Source organism: Mustela putorius, unplaced genomic scaffold, assembly GCF_011764305.1.
Source record: "Mustela putorius furo isolate JIRA1106 unplaced genomic scaffold, ASM1176430v1.1 tig00000129_pilon_pilon_pilon, whole genome shotgun sequence".
NCBI classification, from domain to species: domain Eukaryota; kingdom Metazoa; phylum Chordata; class Mammalia; order Carnivora; family Mustelidae; genus Mustela; species Mustela putorius.
The window spans coordinates 10401386-10421644 of NW_025421290.1; the positions used below are offsets into that span (position 1 = coordinate 10401386).

At 43.0% G+C, this 20259-nt stretch overlaps 1 pseudogene; it reads left to right on the top strand.

Moving 5' to 3' along the window:
* The first annotated feature begins 3381 nt into the window (after positions 1-3381).
* The window catches only part of LOC101685548, a 44536-nt pseudogene continuing 27658 nt past the window's right edge, over positions 3382-20259 (top strand).

The following is a 20259-nucleotide window of genomic DNA, read 5'->3' on the forward strand; positions in this document are numbered from 1 at the left end:
CATTGCGAGAGGTGGTGTGCTCAATTATGGGGAATGGCTGTAATCCCAGTGGGTTTATCTTGCGGGCTTGGGAGGCTGCTGTTATTTCCTGGTGGGTGTTTAAGGGAGTAGGCAGGAGAATGCAGAGAATCTGGGCAAATGAAGCCTCATGAAGCAGCCCTTTATTAGATTAGAACAGGCCTCTTTATCCCTCAGGCAGGCTGTGAGTGAAGTGCCAAATCAGTCCTTGCCTGCTTTGTGACTATTGGGTCACAGCAGGAATCCAGGAGACAGAATTTAAAAGACCGCCTTTTGGAGCTGGTAAAGTTATGGAAATGCCACCCTGAAGAAGAGGGAGAGCATAGGTGTTCTGCCAAAAATCCACCTTTCAATGTTCACAGAGCCATTCGCCACATTCTCTTGCCTCATCCAATAAAAAGTTCTTGGATGCCTACTATGTGCCAAGCAAATGGCTAAGAAAAAGTCCCTGATCTGGAAAAAAACACTTGTGGTAGGAGTAATTCTCATCCATATAATTAAGGGATAAAATAAAAATTATCATGTTTAAGGTGGGAAGAAATTTCAGTGGGAACATAAAGGACAATGCAACTAAATATTTGGGAACACTGACTTATTGTGGCAAACATACACTTCATGCCCGCAATGTGCCAGGTTCCCTGCTACGAAACTGTGATAGGCAAGACAAGAGAAGTGTGTGCGCTTCTAGAATTTTCAGTCCAGTAGGCCAGGAAGGATTTTGCAACGTGGGTTAAGCCCATCAGGTGAAGAAGGAAGACAGAGAAGGAAAGCGAATGGGCAAAGTCACAGAGACTTGGAAAAGCAAGGAATGCTAAGATAATAACAAGAAGGTGTGTGTGTGTGTGTGTGAGAGAGAGAGAGAGAGAGAGAGAAGGGGGGAGGCTTGGTGGGAGAAGGAAAAACAGAGTGAACAGATAGAAAGTTACCTGAGAGGAAGTTTCAGGAAACAAGACAAGAAAAGTCAGGATGTTAGAGGCCAACTTTGAAGATATTTGTATGCCTTGCTGTTAGTTTGCTTTTTGTCCTGTAGGAACTAGAAGCCAATGTAAGGTGATTTAAATGGGGGTAACCTTGGAGCATCTTCGCATTCTAGAACAATTACTCCAGCAGTCAGAGAGAAAGGAGGAAGGGTCTTACCTAAGACTGTTGCAACCAGTGGATGGGAGCATCCAAGGAAGCAATGTTTAACCATTTGGATCGCCCCAGAAAGGTCAGGAAGCGCAGTGACTAAAAACCGGTCACTAGATTTGGCAGCAGAATGGTGCCCTGGGTGCAGCGGGGTGGATGGCCCTGGTTTAAAAAATAATTTACTGGCAGGAGAGTAGAGGCTCTAATTATCCAGAGTGCAGTTGATTTCCAAGGTTGTTCTGTCCAGGGAGAGTGGCTTGCTTGGACAGGAAGAAAACCCAAGCCTGACAGGAGTTCTGAGGCCTCCAGGAACTGTGTTGATCTCTGAGAGTTGTATTCGCAGATACAGTTGTGTGGGCATGAGGTGTGTCCTGTGACTGTGAGACCCAGGCAGATTCCGAGGCAGCCTTTGTTCAACTCAGGATTCTTTCCCCCAGTTTTCCAGCTCCCTTGAGCTTGCAGGGAGTGTCCTGGTTTTGGAGTTTCCAGCATGCCATTTACAAATCATTCTCAGTTAATTTCTCATCTTCTGAGGACAAGCCTAGGAACACCCTCCCTGAATTCTCAGGGGGGCGGCGGGGCGGGGGGAGGCCTTGTGAAGTGCTGTACTGGATCCCTGATAATCCACTGGAAAGTCTGCGGAGGTGGAGTTGGACCCCAGAACCCTATCCTGTGGTTGCCAGTTCCCTTTCCCCACCCTGCGATAGAGCCAGCCTGTTTTGCTGACATTTGCCACCGGGCCAGCTCTTTGTTATAATCAATGTTTCTATTCTTTTCCAAAATAAACATGTTGATGGTCATTTGCAAACAGGGAAGTGAAAGTTTTCCATCCCTAGGTGCAGCATGTGTGTTTTTGAAAACAAAGAATTTAGCAAAGGAATTTAATCTAATCTCTGGTTACTTTTTAATTTGTCTGGGAGCATTGGACTTTAGAAGGCAATTTTTTTCGCCCCCTCTTTTAGATTCAGTTCAATTTTCCCCCACCCCACCCCCATCCCCTTCTGGCTCTGTTCAGAATTATCAAGCAGAATGGCTTGAAGAGAATAGGACCTTATTGTATCACATTTCGAGAATGAGCCACGAGAAAACAGAAGCCAAGCCTGGAAATGAAAACGTCCTTGTAAATGACCAACAGAAGATAGCTAAAATACACAACTGTTGTTGTGCCAGAAAATTGTCTGCCCTCCCTGAAGGAACTGGGGAGTGCTGGTTTGCATTTATACCAGGTTTTAAGAATAATAAATGCCATGCTCCCTGCGCAAATGAAATGTAATTGCATAACCGCTTTGATGATAACCCCTCCTTTCTGTATCCATAGAAATGAACAGCTTAATATCCCGGAAAGTCCTGTGTATCATACCTGTTTAATGTAAACAGCGTTTGTTTAGTCTGGGTGATTAATAATTTTATTTCAGAAAGAAATGACTGATGGAGAGCTGTGCAGATGTCATGATCAAAGCTCAGTTCTCATTCCCTGGGGGTGACAGAAGTGGCCAGGCTGTTTACGTATCCACTGGGCTACATTCGTACCATTAGCACTTGAGTAAAGCTTAGGTATTACTGTGCTCTCTGCTAAAGAAACCAATTATAATATCTGCCGACAGTATATTAAGTGATGCCATTTAATTAAAGCCTAATTTCTCTCTGAATGAACAATATTTTAAATTATTGTACGTTATTTCATTCAATTACTGAAAATCTCCTTCCATTTTTAAATGCAGAAAAAAATTCGTTTGGCACCCTAACTGCCAGGAAGAATAATTGCCATTCTGTCTTGTGTTTGGTGCTCGGTGCCCAGTAACAGTCAATCCAGGACACACATCGGTTCGGGAGCTTTTTTAGTTTTCAAATATTTCAGTTTTGTTTCTCAAGCCTCTAGGCAGCAAAGAGCCCTATTCTGCGATTGCCAGTGGGTCCCTCTAAGGACTGCAGGATAATGGAGACCTCTAAAAAGAATATGTTTAGAGGAATAAAGCTATTAAAGAATGACAATTCCCATGCCAGGAGCGGAGCTATGTAACTGACAGGATAGCAATTCATTTTGAATGAATATCTCATAGGGGAATGCAGGAATTAAAATGGACTCGTCAATGAACTCCAGAGATAACCTCTAATAGAAAAATCCACTTGGTAGAAGGAGAGATGAGTTAAGAAGAGGTAACTATTTAAAAACAGGTAGTGCAGAGCCAAGAGTGAATGGGTTTTCATTCCTTGTTGTTATTTAGCTCGGGAGCAATGTTGGCACGCATTCAGGTGGCGGACAGCAGGAACCACCTGCCAGATATCAGTGATACGCTGCTGCTTCAGCTTTCTAACATCAAGGAATATGATGTGCGGGTATTAGGTGTTCATTGGCTTATTGGGCTATCATTTAAGTCCCAGGGAAGGAAAACAGCAGCAGTGTATCCTAGATATTGTAGGAGTATACTCCGGAACCCACACTGTGGATGGGAAGGTTGGAACTCAACCCTAGGACCTAGCACCATGCCCTGATCACAATAAGGTATCTTTGCAGATCCTAGTGTGTTAATATTAAGGGTCGGAAGCCAAGCTGATCTATACACCTTTTGGTCAGTTCTTGGTAGTGTGGCCTATTTTAGTTCAAAGGGTTTTTTTTTTTTAAAGGTTTTATCTATTTCTTTGAAAGAGAGAGTGACAGGGTGAGCATGCATGAGCAGGGGGAGGCGCAGAGGGAGAGGGAGAAGCAGACTCCCTGCTGAGCAGGGAGCTAGACACTGGGCTTGATTCCAGGACCCAGAGATCACGACCTGAGCCAAAGGCAGTCGCTTAACCTACTGAGCCACCCAGGCGCTCCAAGTTCAGATTTTGACTTGAGGAATGGAGTTGGCTAACTGTTTATAATGATGGTTATAAAGATGAACAGAGCACAGTGTAGGTTTTTGCAACACACAAGTCACATAATCTTGGTCTGTTTGTTCAACTTAGTGGGTTTTGTCCCTCAGTGTTACTTTTTTTAAAGACTTTATTTAAAAAATTTTGTAATGGGTGGGGGGTATAAATTTATTTTTAAAAAATCTCGGGGCACCTGGGTGGCTCAGTGGGTTAAAGTCTCTGCCTTCAGCTCGGGTCATGATCCCAGGGTCCTGGGATCGAGCCCCACTTCGGGCTCTCTGCTCGCCAGGGAGCCTGTTTCCTCCTCTCTCTCTCTCTCTCTGCCTGCTTCTCTGCCTACTTGTGATCTCTGTCTGTCAAATAAATAAATAATTAAAAAAAAAATCTGTGTTACAGATGTATGACATAATTTCATTAATGGGAGAGGGGGAAAATTTACCCAAATAATTTAGGAAATGAGTAGAGACTGTGAGAACTAAAGGAACTATACAGAAACACTGTACTATAGTGAATAAAGCTGTTTCCCATGGGAGCACAGGTCAACAATTCTGACATAACTATAAATGTTCACTGGGACTGAGCAAATAAACAAATAGATTGTGGATAGTGATGAAAAATAGAAGAGGTGAAATTTGAAAAAATAGAAGTAATTATAACTTGAGCCCTTCCTTTGTGCTGTGCCAAAGACAAAAGAGGAAACGTCTAGCTCTTTCCATATGGTCACATTCTGTTATACACTTTTTTTGCTTTTGTACTTGATCTTCCCTCCTAATCTACTGAATTAATTTGTACTCCTCCCAAGAGAAAAAAAAAATACAGGAAAGAAAAAGAAACCTACTATCACCCCAAAGCTTGGTTCTTTTAATGGAGATATATATATATATACATATATATATATATATTTTTTTTTTTAGCTGAAAATTTGTCAATTGAATTAGGTAGTAATGTATTTCTTGGTTTTTCAGCTATAATCACCCACCTCATTAAAAAAAAAAAAATTTTTTTTTTTTTTTTAAGAGTAATTCTAAGTTCACAGCAAAATTGAGAGGAAGTATCTCCTGTATACCTCCTGGCCCTACATAGTCATAGCCTTCCCCACTACCAGCATCCCTCACCAGACTGGTAGTTTGTTACAACTGATGAACATACATGGACATCATAATCATCCAAAGTATACTGTTTACTTGGGGTTCACTCTTGGTGTACATTCTGTGTGTTTGGACGCATAAATAATGACATGACTTTCTCATTATAGTAGTATACAGCATGTTTTCACTGCCCTAAAAATCTTCTGTGCTCTTCCTGTTCATCCCTTCCTCGTCCTCCACCCTCCCCCCCATCATAACCACTGATCTTTTTACCATTTTCACAGTTTGACCTTTACCAAAATGTCATATAGTTGGAATCATACAGTATATAGATTTTTCAGATTGGCTTCTTCCACTTAGTAATGTGCATTTAAGTGCCCTCCATGTCTTTTCATGGTTTGATAGCTCTTCTTTTAGAACTGAAAATTATTCCATTGTCTGGATAACCACAGTCTATTTATCTATTCTGTGCTGCATTTCTTTGAAGACAACTCTTGATTTTGTATAATTGTCAACTATTTACATGTAGGGAACATACACATTGTCCAAGGTATTGGGCTTATTATTGTGACTATAAAATGGTTCAGTATGACATCAAGTTTAAGGATGTGGGTTTTAAAATCCCTCACACATTCACTCATTTAGCAAACATTACTGATCCCTAATGAAAATCAGGATAGAAAGAGATCCTGCCTAAGAATACTCAAATTCAAATTCCTACCCTGCCTTTGCTAATTGATAGCATTGGGCATATTACTTAACTCTCCTCACCTATAATGTGAAGTTAATAATACATCCTCATAGAATTATTATGAAAATTAAAAGAGTAATTTCATTGCTGCTATGAACATTGGAGGGCAGGTGCCCCTTCTTTTCACTATATCTGTATCTTTAGAGTAAATATCCAGTAATAAAACTGCTGTGTCATAGGGTAGTCATAGCAGCAATGTCCACAATAGCCAAACTGTGGAGGGAGCAGAGATGTCCTTCAACAGATGAATGGATAGAAAAAGATATAGTTTGTATGTGTAATGGAATATTACTCAGCCATCAGAAAGGATGAATACCTACCATTTGCATCAACATGGATGGAACTGGAGGGGATTATGCTAAGTGAAATAAGTCAGTCAGAGAAAGACCATTATCATATGGTTTCACTCATGTGTAGAATGTAAGAAACAGTGCAGAGGGTCATAGGGGAAGGAGGGAAAATTGAATGGGAAGAAATCAGAGTTGGAGACATACCACAAGAGACTCTTGACTCTGGGAAACAATCTGAGGGTCATAGGAGGACAGGTGGGTGGGGGATGGGGTAACTGGGTAATGGACATTAAGCAGGGCATGGGATGTGATGAGGACTGGGTGTTCTATGCAACTGATAAAACATTGAACACTATATCTGCAAGTTATGATGTGCTATATGTGGGCTAATTGAATTAAGATTTTAAAAACTCTCAAAAAAAGAGTAATTTCAGCCATGTCCACAATGGCCAAACTGTGGAAGGAGCTGAGATGCCCTTCAAGAGATGAATGGATAAAGGAGATGTGGTGCATATACACAATGGACCATTACTCAGCCATCAGAAAGGATGAATACCCAACTTTTGCATCAACATGGATGGGGCTAGAGGAGATTATGCTGAGTGAAATAAGCCAAGCAGAGAAAGACAGTCATCATATGGCTTCACTTATACATGGAACATAAAGAATAGCACAGAGGACATTGGGAGAAAGAAGGGGAAAATGAAGGGTGGGGGGTCAGAGGGAGAGATGAACCATGAGAGACTATAGACTGCAGGAAACTACCTGAGGGTTTTAGAGGGGAGGGAGTGGGGGGATGGGTTAGCCCAGTGATGGGTATTAAGGAGGACTCAGATTGCATGGAGCCTTGGGTGTTAATGTGCCAATAATGACTCATGGAACACTATGTTAAAAACTAATAATGTACTGTATGATGACTAACGTGATATAATTTTTAAAAAGTAATTTCAATATCTGCTATATAATAATATAATACTCAGTGAATAGTAAGTACATAATGAAGTTACTGTTTTAAATTTTTTTAAAAATTCAGTTAGCCCACGTATAGTACATCAGTCTCAGATGTCATGTTCAATAATTCATCAGTTGCGCTAACAGCCAGTGCTTGTATAATGATGTTACTTTAGAGAAGTAGGTGTCTCTCATCTTCTAAGAGGTATAGTTTGGCTCAGAGGCTGGACATATATCAATACAGTAATAATGACTTATTAAAAGCAGTACCTACAAACCAGCAAGAATTAATGCCAGCTTGTGTGGGACACTGCAGCACACCTGAACCTCAGCCTACACACATATACACAAGCATCATTTTAAAAATAAGAGTGTTCTTCCTGTCGAGGATACTTCATAATTGGAATGGTGGTAGGAGTGCTCTCTGCTCTGGCAGAGCACAGGACCAGACCTGGCATTAGTAGATGTCATATCAGGTTGAGTTACTTATACAAAGCCCGTTATTTGCCATCAGCCTTTTGGAGACGTGCCCTTAGGCCCTGCTTGGATACTAGCCCATTGCTATTCAGCGGGAAGTGTTTCTGTCTAAAAAACTTATCTCTTGGTTTCAAATTCTAATGTGATAAAGGACAGTCAAATAGATACTCTGTCTTAATGATAAAGGGAACTATAGACATTCATTGTCCTTCTTATGGGTGGGAACAATAGATAGGGCACGCTTGTTGAGGCTTTTAAGATAGAGAACTGAAGAATAAAATATTCAGAAAACTAAAATGTGGTTCAAAAATAAATTCAGTAGAAATTTGGCCAGGTGGGAGAATAAAGTCTTTTTCAAAGATTTTTACCCCAAGGTGGGGGCAGTAAGTAATGAGGACTGTATGGGGTGGAAAATTATCAAACAATGTTAGGATAATATGAGAAGCACGTTAGGTGTAAGTCATTTTTATTGTGATCTAACTGAATGAAAAATGGAGGTTCAGTACAGGCTGGGCATGCTCATGGAGATACTGAGGCACACTTGGGGACAGGTAGCTAATGGTACAAAATCATTTCCAGGCACTCGTGTAACGGAGAACAATTGATCAGAAAGCCACATCTTGTTATAGGATGTGCGAGAGAAGGGAGCCACCCGTGTGGACTGGATGCCCACCATCAGTGCTGCTTTTATCAGTAGCTCCAGGGTACGAATGAGGGGACTGAGGGCAAGGTCACTCACTAGCTGGGTTTTTTCTCCAAAACTCTATTGTTTTTATCAAAACCATAAATGGCATTGATCTCACCTGCTCCTACCCCTAGGAAGTTGGCTCTACTCATTCCCTTCTGTTGAACTTTTCTTCCCTGACACAACGAAGTTTTCAGCTGCTCTTTGAAGATTTCCACCTGCATGTCTCTCCACCAGCACAAACAGGACATCTCAAACAGTTGATTTCCTGCCTCACTTCCCCATCCTGCCCCCAACCCCCCAGGCAGGGGTCCTTCTTCCAACCTTCTTACTTGTAATGGCACCATTCTCCAGTCTTCCAGACTAAATCTTCAGAATGACTGTCGACACTTTCTCCCTTAACTCATCCTTCTCTGCCTTCCCCAGCCAGTTCATTTCCAGGGGGCATTTTCTTTTCATGTCCATGGAGATCTCAAATCTAGACTTTATAAGCTCATACCATAAAAACTGTTGCAACAGACTCCAGATGGGCCCCCACCTTCCCATCTTCTCCTGCTTTGACTCATCCATGTACGTGCAGAATTACTCTTCCTAAACCACTGCTTTGACCCTATCTCTTCCCTGCTTATAAATATTCCGTTGGTTAAGAACTTTTGGAGCATATTTTAGAAGAGTAAATGAAGGGCGCCTGGGTGGCTCAGTGGGTTAAGCCGCTGCCTTTGGCTCAGGTCATGATCTCAGGGTGCTGGGATCGAGTCCCGCATCAGGCACTCTGCTCAGCAGGGAGCCTGCTTCCTCCTCTCTCTCTCTCTCTGCCTGCCTCTCTGCATACTTGTGATCTCTCTCTGTCAAATAAATAAATAAAATCTTTAAAAAAAAAAAAAGAAGAGTAAATGAAAAGTCGTTGCCTTGTCCCATATCCCCCAGCCAGCTGGAGTCTCCCTGCAGCTGTGGGGGAAGACCAGCAGCTTCCCCCTTCCAGCATCTGTAGCATCTTTGCATGAGGGGTTTCTCCTCCTCACTCCCTACTGTCCACGAGTAGCCTGGAGTAAACTGCAAGTGCAGGGAGCTCATGCTGTGGAAGCAACCCTCCACCAGTGGGGGATGGGAGTTGGTAGACAATGCCCAGTCTCTCCATCCTCCAGGGGTGTGGTTCTGATGTGTGTTCCACATGATTTCTCAGATTTCCCAGGGGAATTATACCTCAGGTGCACAAGTTTTTAGCTTTCTCCCTTCTCCTATTTCACGTCCCCACTCCTTAAATCTACTCCCAAGATCACCACCCACATGAACTACTTGTACAGTACTCAGATCTTTGTCTCAGGACCTCTTTTGGGAGAAATCCAAATGAAGACACTAGTTTAGAGGGGACATACTGAGAACCTCCTCAGCCTTGAATGTTCCATTTAGAAAGGGAGCACCATAGGAATTCTGCCTTGACTCTCCTAGAGAGAAGAGGATAAAAACAGGAAAAAAAGATAATTAAAAAGATGACTTTCTTGCTGGCAAAAACTCTAAGTAAAAAAGAAGTCTTTACAATGCCCTTTGAAATACCTTGAGAGCAGCCCCTTTTGGCACTTAGACCTGTCTCCAGAGGTTTAAACCAGATGGGCACACCCTACAGCCCATGGAGAGAAGCCCATCCCTCTGGATGAAGGAAGGGGGAAGGGAAGTGCAAGAGGAGGGTTTCTTCTTTGTTCTGTGGTGTGATGGTGTGATTCAGCCTTTCCTTCATTTTGCGCATTTACCTTATCCAAAGATAAGCTGATGCTCCTTGTTTCACTCAATATTTCAAAAGGCTCTGCTTACAGAGGTAACACGAGCACCTTTTTGTATCCTCAGGGAGCTGAGCACCTTTTTGTATCCTCAGGGAGCTGACCTTTTGAAGCCTAATCCTTGAGTGTTGATTCTAGTAAGTTTTCTCCAGGGAATGAATTTAATCAGTTTTTATATTCACTGGCCAGATACACGATTTTGGTGATTTCCTAGATGTTTAAAGGCATTCCCTGACCATTTGAGGATGTAGGCATCCCATTTTATTTAGTTGGATTTTATCTAATGCCTCTTGTAACTAAAAGTGATGGATGGCATACATTTGTTTCTTTAAAAACATTTTTTTAAAAATTGAGGCTACTTTGCTTGGACATTTTTCAAGGGAATGTTTTCTGTCTCTTGGGATACCTTGAGATAATAGTGGACATGCTTTTGTGTGTCCCAGTTAAGGTTGAGTGTAGATACTATCGAATCCAGAGAAAGACCCTTGTCTAATTATTTAGAGTTCCAGAGAAGGGACTGCTCTTAGAAGGGTCTTGATTAGCCTTCAACTAATCAGACTATGGGCTCTCCTCTGCCCAATTTCAATGTTAGTGGCATCGGATTCAGAAAACTATTGAGTGGATTGCCCAGTAGACTGCATGTAGATGACCCCCGACAAATACTTAGTAAAACTGGAAATAGATCATAAGATTATCATAAACATTTTACAACTAACATTAGGAACAATTTAAAAAGTTATGAGTGAAATAGAAGAAGGAGGACTGTCCCTCCATCCAACTTGAATTTGCTCCTTGAGGGTATATATGTATGTGTGTGTGTGTGTGTGTGTGTGTGTGTGTGTGTGAGTGTGTGGTGGTGTGGTACTTGTGAACACAGGATCCAGGCCTGAGGGAATATATGTGAATCCCCTATCACCTTACTAGACTCTTGTCTGCTTTGAACAGTACAACTACCTAGTCTCCAGTCAGGTTAACTCCTTCAACACTAGGCTTTCGAGTTTGCTGGAGCTGGGTTTAAATGCTGGTTCTGCCATAGAGTTTGCCTTATCTAGGGCAAGCCACTTCCCTGAAACCCAGTTTTTTTAGATGTGAAATAAGGACAACACTGTGTCTCAGCCCTAGACTTCCAGAAGGTAGAACCCAAGGCAGAGATGAAAGTGCCGAAGCTTTATTTAAGCACAAACCTAGAGCCACGCCGGTAAAAGGAAGAAGGCAAGTGAGGCAAGCAAGGCAAAGGCGAGAAAATGTGTTGCAGTGTGGAGCTCTGCTGGTCACGACCTGACAAGCTGTTCAACAGGGGTATTCGCCACAGAGTTTATGATCAGAAACCACATCTCAGAGCCGTTCGCGGGGAGGAGAGAGGAGGGGACCCTATTTGCTCAGTGCTTTCCTTTTTCATGTCTCCTGTTGGTCAAGGTTTACCTCATTGGCCACAGCTTCTCCCCAGCTTCAGGGCTGGATCATGCAGCCTCTTGGTGAGTACTCAGGAATCCAAATGCAGTGCTCTGCAGTGTTGCAGAAGTATAAGGGAATGACAGAAGACAAGGTTCAGCATACATGGTGTGGACTCTGGGCTACTGGGAGTGCTGAGCCGGGTACCAGGGGCACCAGCAAAGTAGCAGCAGAGGTACAGTCTGAGAGAGAGGCCTTTGGCAAGAAGCAGATGGTCGAGAGAATTGGGAAACTGCACAGTGTTTGTGCCCCATCCCTGCTGCTACTTACCTCAGCGGACTTTCATCAGAACTGAGTTGAAGGAAAGTACGGAGTGTCACGTCTGCCGTCACAGTAAGCACACGGACTCGGGAACAGATGACTTAGGTTGATTATCAGCTTTGCCACTTGTTAACCCATAAACATAGGCAGGTTACTTGCTTGAAGCCTCAGGAGCCTCCCTGTAGAGTGAAAGATAACAGTTGTGCTTATTTTATAGTTTTGGTAGGACTACATGCGACACATGGTACTTAAACACGGTTGCCTCGCGTGAGGTCAGTGGTCAGTAAGTGTCAGCTGGGATGATGAGGATAAGGGATGAAGAATCAACAGTGCTTTCATGTAGAGCAAAAATGTTCTTCCCTGGATTCCTGTGTTTGAAAGAAATTATTCTATCCTGCCAATTATCTCAATGGTCTAGGAAGAAATCTTTGGTATCTGGGAGTCTTCTATTTTAATTCCTGTTACATTCTTGTTGTGGTTGAATTATACTAAACTTGATTTCAGTGTCTCTCAAAACTTTTGGTTGCTGGAAATGGACCCCGTGCCCAAATAGGACAGCAGCACCTGTCAGTAGAATAGCCCTACGCACCTGAGTGGCTCAGCTGGTTAAGCATCTGACTCTTGATTTCAGCTCAGGTCATGATCTCAGGGTCTTGAGAGCAGGTCCTGTGCTGGGCTCCATGCTCCGTGCTCCATGCTCCATGCTCCGTGCTCTGTGGGGAGTTTGCTTCTCCCTCTCCTTATGCCCCTCCCCCACACCCTCTCTCTCAAATAAGTAAATAATTTTAAGGAAAAAAAAAAAAAAGAATAGCCCTATAAAGACTATCAGGCAGCAAGATCTCTTAATAAATCTTAAGCCTGGTCTGAAGTTTAATGATTTTGAAGGCAGCCGGAGTTGGCCAGTCAACCAAAGACACATCAACTTTATTAATAAGATTTTCTGTAGTCCTTATCTATTTATGCATCAACAGACACCCTAGCAACAGAACCCATCTCAGTGCTGCCGTGCGCATTTTCGGTTTCTGGTTTCTGCAGTACTTTTCCAGCACAGATGTATTTGTGTCCTCAACTGTAGATGAAATAAGTGATTTTCATCACTCAGGTGAAATGTCTTTCCTTACCAAAAGATCACGTTAAATATAATTGACTTTAGACACCTTATGTGTTTTCTTGGGAGAAACTATGCAACAAGTCATTGAAAAACTTGAACATGTGTCCTAAGATCCCTGGAGTGATAGGACATATTCTAGCAACATAGATGGCAGTATGTGCTGCATATTGCCTGCATAGTGCGTACGTATATATCTGCATAGTGTGTAGTCTGCATAGTGAAAGCTACCTCGACTGAGAACAGGAGGCTTGGAGAAGATGCAGGAATCAGGTCTGTCTGAGAGGTTGTACACGAAGCCATCCCTTAGCCTGACACAGCCTGCCCCTCCCCCATGCACCTGTCAGCCTGGGAGCTATCTTCAGTCAGCTCAGGTATCCTAACCAGAGATGCAGCAATAGATAAATATAGACCTCTGAGTTGTTTCCAAGATCTTAGTAGTTTATCTGGACCAAGGAGAGTAATTCTGTATCGAGGAAAGTAAGTGCTGGAGACTGGTTAAAACTCCGGGTTTAGAGCCATTCAGATATAAGTTAAGATCCTATTATGACACTTAACTACTTTATGAGCCTGAGCAAGCTGCGGAGTCTCTGTGATCTTCAATTTCATTATTTCAAAAACAGGGTTGATGGAGAAAAAGATGCTAGTGGTAATTAACCTTTATTAAGCGCTTATGGTACCCTGAGAGCTGTACCAAGTGCATATATACATTCTTTCAAGCATCTTCTTAACTCCGAGGCATATGTCACGACAGATAGTGCTCTCTAAGTGGTATTACTGGGATGTCCACTCCAAATGCCACGTCGCTGTTTTTCCAGGAACAAAACTCATCCCCAGTCCTAGACACAGTTGCTAGGAAGTGATAGATGTTCTCACTTGCTTTCCTGAGGCACCAAAGCCTTTCCCTCTTTGTTCTAATGCTAGATGTATCTGAGATACAGTGATCTAAGGAAATTTGATTCTATCTCCGTCCTTCTGAGAAGTGTGTAGTGCATGTAATTTTGTCTCACATTATTTAGGAATGTTGATCTGCTCTGTACGCTCCAGGTTTACTTAATGAAAAAAAATCTAGAGCAAGGCTTTTTGTATAGAATCAGACTGCCTTAAATCTGAACTAAAATTTTGAAGACATTAACAAAAATAACAGCAATAATACCAAAACCATCCTGGGAAAGTCCTTGACTATTAAGTATTGAATTTTCTTTGACATTGTCGGGCGATTCAAGCTGTTCAAGCTGTTCAAGCTGTTCTTTATGCAGCAATCGCTCTGTGACACAGGCTCTATTTTATCTAGTGATTTGTTATATTAATGCAGGTTCCTGAGGAGCAGCAATTGTGATCAAGACAAAGCAGTCAGCTTCCAGGAAGGTAAAATTTCTACCCCTGAAGACAGTATAATATCCATTACTGCCCTTAGCCATAATTTATTAGTAGTATTTGGGTATTAGTTTAATTTAACCCATAATGCATTGCTCTCCAAATTACAGCATGCTACCCATGTCCTAAGTTGTCTTACACAATTAGGCAGGTGGCAGCAACCCTGGGGTGCTAGTTACTGACATGGAGAGGTGTTTTATCACAGGTAGTGTCATGGATTGCATTACACCTAAACTCCCAAACCCATCCTGAGAAACCTCAGAGACACAGAATTACTCATCCTTTCCCAAAGTGGCATATGTATTTTAGGTAAAAATTGTAACTTTCTACAATCTAACTGTCTGGCTCTTACAATCTAAACTTTAAACTGTTGAGACTTTTTAAAAATCAGCCATGGTTGCATGTAAGCATGTCTAATGCCTAACTACCTCAATTTGCATGGATGAGTAGATGAGTAAGTAACTTCGGAAACTCCGCGCTGCTTCCAGAATACAGACTGGATGGCACTATTACTTGTCTGCAGTAGGAGCTTTGGGGGAGGAGGAGCTCCTTTGCTCCCTGTGGGTAGATTTGACCTTGGGTTGCTGTTTGGAGGTATTCCCGATTGAGGACTCTGAGTGTGAAGCCTGTTCCAGAGCCCATTTCAAGGAGATTCTGGAATCTTCTCCTGCATGCAGTTAAGCTAGATAGAAACCAAGGAGCAGATTTGTAGCTAGAATTGCCCAGATGCAGGTGACTGGCTTGTGTGAACTTAAAAGATTTCCTCTAGTTTAGTGAAGTCTCTTTGGAGTGTGATATCACAACTCTCCAAAAGCCAAGGTTGCTAGCTAGAGAGAGCTATGGCTGTGGTGTCTTCAGCCAGCCCAGTAAAATGGCAACCCAACAATTCGCAAACTTAGAGCATATTGGAATCACCTGCTGGGCCTGTTGAACACACGGATTCCCTGCGCCCAGTTTGCAGAGAGTTTAAGTCAGGAGTTTTCACAGGACCTGAATCATTTATTTGTTGTCACTTTTATTGAAGTATAATTTATAGCCAATAAAATAGACTCATTTGAAGTACAAAGGCAATCAGTTTTGATGAAAGCATACATTTCTGTAGTCACCTGCACAATCAAGGTACAGAACATTTCCATCACCAAAACACATTTTCTCGTGTCCTTTGAACTCAGTACCCCTTCCCACAAACTCCTGGCTCTAGGCGTTCATTGATCTGCTATCTGTTACCATTATTAGTGCCTTTTCTAGAATTTTGTAAAAAATAGAATCATAAGTTACCATGAATAATACATTATTTTGTATCTGGCTTATGTTTTGAGATTCTCCCATTTTGTTGCATATATCGTTTATCCATTCCTTTTAATTGGGAATTAGTGTTCTTTTGTGTGGTATACCATGATTATTTATCCACTAGTTAGTGGTCATTGTGTTGTTATAGAGTTTTGGCTTATTAAGAATGAGCAGCTATAATCATCATGTAATAGTTTTTGTGCAGAATTTCTGAGTCATATGATAAGTATATGTTTAAATTTATAAGAAACTGGTAGATTGTTCTCCAAAATGGTTGCACCATTTTAAGATTTCCACGAGCACTGTTTGAGAGCTCCCCAGCTCTTCCACATCCTCACCGATAATTGGGGTTTTGTCAGTATTTTTCATTTTAGCCACTCTGGTTGGTTACCTGGGACTTTTTAATGAGCTCCTAGATAATTCTGATGCACGCCCAAGTTTAAGAAGCCCACCTCTCATAAAATCAATAACCTCTGACAACCTAAAAACTGCCTGATCCCTGAGTCCCAACCTCACCTCTGAGCCCGCCACTGCTGTCTTAACCCTGTGGTCTTCCCTAATAAGTAGGATCTCTGCGATTCAGCAGGCAGGTTTCCTGCCTCTCTGCCACTCTTGTCCACTACACACTGTTGCCATGCGCTGTCCTCACACCTGCCAGCTCCATGCCTAGTGACTCTGGAGCTGGACTGTAAGGAACACGAAAACACTGTGGGGAGGGGGGTTCACATGGCAGGCAGTGGGACCAGCAGGATAAAGGTTTGGAGACCCAAAATAGCTTGGCCCATTTAGGAAACTAGGTAGTTAGGTGTCCTTGGAGGGTGGCCCTGAGAGGAGAACTTGGTGAGCAATGGCTATGGAAGGACCAGACCTCAGAGGGTCTTCAGGGCGCGGTCAAGGGCTTGGACTTTTTTTTATAGGAGAGGCTGAAATATAGGGCCTGAAGTGCTGTCTTCCATGTTTCAGAAAAATTACCCTCAGTTTGTCTGCAAAATGAATTGGAGGGGCGGGAACAGATACAGGAACACTCGTTAGGTGACCAGTGCTGTGCTTCAGACGTGTCCCCAGCACCTGTCCAGTTCTTACTCCTTGTAGGTGCCTTAGGATTATTTTTAAATAAAGGATTGAAAATAATGAGTCTTTCTGTGTCACTCACATCTTGCTTTCAGGGAGTCTTTCCCTATTCTCCTGCCCCACCGAAGGTAGTAGAATATCTTGAGGGATATGGGGTTCTGGGACCTTCCCAGATACAAAGATCGTCCTGCCAAGATAAACACCAACTTAGCCACTCAGCGGGGCATAATAATGGCATCATTATAGTTTTATGACTGTTGCCTTCTGGTCCTCACTCATTTCTCCATCAGCAAGCTGAGGATTTAGTATGAGATAGACATGAGCTGGGCATTCAGAGATGAGATAACGCTATCCCTGCCCTCAAGGACCCTGTACTCTCTCCTCTCATCTTCAAGCCTTAGACTAGGGGTTCACAAAAGATTTCTATAAAAAGGCCAGATAGTAAATATTTTTGGCTTTGGAAGCCATTCGTTATGTTGCAACCATTAAATAGCCATAAACAATATTAAACAAATGAGCATGGCTGTGTTTTAATAAAATTTTAATTATGGACACAGAAATTAGAATTTCATGAAATTTTTATGTACCATGAAACAGTATTCTTCTTTTGATTTTTTTTCAATCATTTAAAGATATAAAAGTTATTCTTAGCTTAGGGCTACACACAAAAAAAACCCAGGTAAGGGGCAGGATTTGGCCCACTGGCCACGGCTTGCCCACCCACACTTTAGGCTATCTTCTCATAATGAATGACCAAAAACCTCTTTATTTTAATACCAGTTATAGTCACCACTATTTTGTCCTGCATACCTCCCCAATTTCCTGTCCTTGCTCTCACACACTTGCCTCAGTCCTCCATGCTTGCTATCAGAATAATCTTCCTACAAGGTAAACATGATGGACTGTGTTGTTCCCTGTTCAGAACTGCTCTCCAGCTGCTTCCCGAGCTGTGCTGTGGGTTAGACCTCAGCCTCCAGGGTCTGGATGCGTCTCTCCCCAAGGCACCTCTCCTTCCTCCTCACCAGCCTCCTCCTTGTCCCTTTCCACCTCCAACAACACACACTCCGATCGCTACAGAGTCCCTGCTGCTCTCACCAGCTGTGTTCCTTGGTCTATTGTATCGGTCCAAGTTTGGATTCTTTTTTTTTTTTTTTAAGATCTTATTTATTTGACAGAGAGAGATCAGAAGTAGGAAGAGCAGCAGGCAGAGAGAGAGGAAGGGAAGGGAAGCAGGCTCCCCACTGAGCACAGAGCCCAAGGCGGGGCTCCATCCCAGGACCTTGAGATGAGGACCTGAGCCGAAAGCAGAAGCTTAACCCACTGAGCCACCCAGGTGCCCCCAAGTTTGGATTCTTAATCTCCTGTTTGGTTAACTCCTGCTTGCTTGTAAGGTTCAGTCTGATCACCTTCTTTGACCACACGCCCCTAGGCAGCGTTCGGCATGTTTTCTGGCACTCGGTGACCTCTGGCAAACTGGCAAAGTTGGAGCCCCTGAGGGTCATTTTATGTCTTGTCCTTTCTCAAGCACGCACTACAGTGTGGAGGGTGTGGCAGACGCTGTGGAGACGTTTTCACGAATTCTCCAACATCAAGACCCGTTTTACATACTTCATACAACCACTGCGTGTTGTATGTACGCTCCTTTATGTGTGCTTCCTTTTCTTAACCTCAGGAGTGGTTGCAGCTAGAAAGGTTCAAGTCTATAAGCGCAGACACAGAGTCTGTGCTCTAAGTACAGATGTTCCCCATCCTTCTACATCAAATCGCACTCGGCGGCTCATGGATTCTCCCCCGGGCCTGTGGCTGATTGTGGTGGGCTTTCATTAGAGTGCCTCAAACCAGCTTGTCTCATAGGAACACAGGATGCCACTGAGGTCCTGGTAGGGTGCCTTTTCACAGGTGAGGAGACTTCTGAGACAGGAGGCTGCTTGCCCAAGGGTTCAACTGGTAAATGCCAAAACCCAAACAAGGGCTGAGAAATGGGCCTCGATATTACTAGCATTTGAATTTGATGCAGTGTGCAAGGGTAGCGTTCGGTTCTGAATGCGGATTTGCAATTTATGAGCCTGTAGGTGTGGGGCGGGTTGGGGTGTGGGGCGCACCCGGGAGGCTGGGCAGGGGTGACCTTTAGTGCCTCCCATCTTCTGAATAGGATTCCTTATTTGCTGGTCCTCCCGGCCCCTTTCTTGCTTTTTTAGCGTATCAGTCATTCCCTTAAAACAGTGACACTCATTATAGCTGGCAAACAAATGGTCGGGAACTAGGCAACTCCAATTATTGAGCTCAGCATGTGGGATCATTTAATCAGAGCTCACAGGACTGAGGGGCAGTATTAAAAAAGAAATAGGCACCCTGTCTGGTCCCCAGAATGAACTCTTTTCAGGAAAGAAGAGAGCTTATATTATTTATTGTGGCAGGAGGAAGATAGAGGGTAGTATTTCGATGCAGAGAAGGCGTAGATGCAAGAGCTTGGAAACGAGGATTCTGCTTGAACACTTGTTCCTGATTTCTTTTTTTTTCAGTTTCATTTTGGAACAATTAAGTAATTACCGTGTAACTCGATTTCCCCACCATAAAACAGAAGCACTGTTTTTTTGTGTGTGTTTTTTTTTGTTTTTGTTTTTTTTATAGCGTTAAGATCTCTTATGATACTGCCCTGGAACCCCGGGGCAGTGCCGTCCGCGTCATCTTTCATTCGTCCGAATTGTTGTAGTTCCCAAAAGACACAAAGGACCTCGTTTTAAGGTACTTTTCTGGGCAGTGTGTTTGCCATTGTGGCGGTTCCACGGGGTACACAGATACGTTTTTTAATGCTTAGAAGCCATAAGCACACATTTAAAAAGTAATTCTGTGTTCACCACTATTTGCCTTTTTTTTTTTTTTAAATGGTGTAGGTGGCCTTTTGTTAAATGTGAGATTATGGAGGATGGAGCATTGTGCTGAGTAATAGTTGAAAAAGGCATCAAACACTAAGCTAGACAGATGCTGGTGGTGGCAGCAGCCCTTCCTTCATATCATTTCTGACTTCTTTTGGTCACCTGTGGAGGAGGAGTCTTGCAGAGCTAAGCGTGCCTGGTGCAGGAGGCGGCAAGGGGACAGCCAGCCTCCTCCAGCCACCAGCACCGGGGCCTGAGCTCACACGTGGGTGCCACACATTCCCTTTTAGTCTCTCCGGAGGTGTTGTTATTTGGAAAACACCCTATTTGTCTTTGCAACTCTTTCATATTCTTTCCTGAGGAAAGCCAAATGGACGTTCTTCTCCTGACTGACAGATTTAAAGAAAGAAAAGCATTGTCATGGCAAATAGGATGCCCCTTCCAAGTGACCACATAGAATATGCTTTCTTCAAAACATACAGAGGCATGGGCTGAAACCCAGTACCTCCATTTAATAAAGTTAATTTCCCTTAGCTGCTACCCAGAAAGCTATATTTCTATATTTCGTTTATTTGTTTGCAGTTTTCTCTTTCAGTCCTTATTGGCCTAACGAGTTGTGTTCTTGTGTCAGACAGCTTTGAGAGCCTAGGCACTAGAAGCCACACGTGACCCAGCCTGCCAAGGCAGGTGGTGTGCCGTGGGAAGAGTACAGGAATTATTGGGGATTCCACACACTTCCGTGGTTTATGCAGCCTTCGTGAAGCCTAGCCCCTGTATCAGGCCTTTTAGGTGGTGAGGATTTTAATAT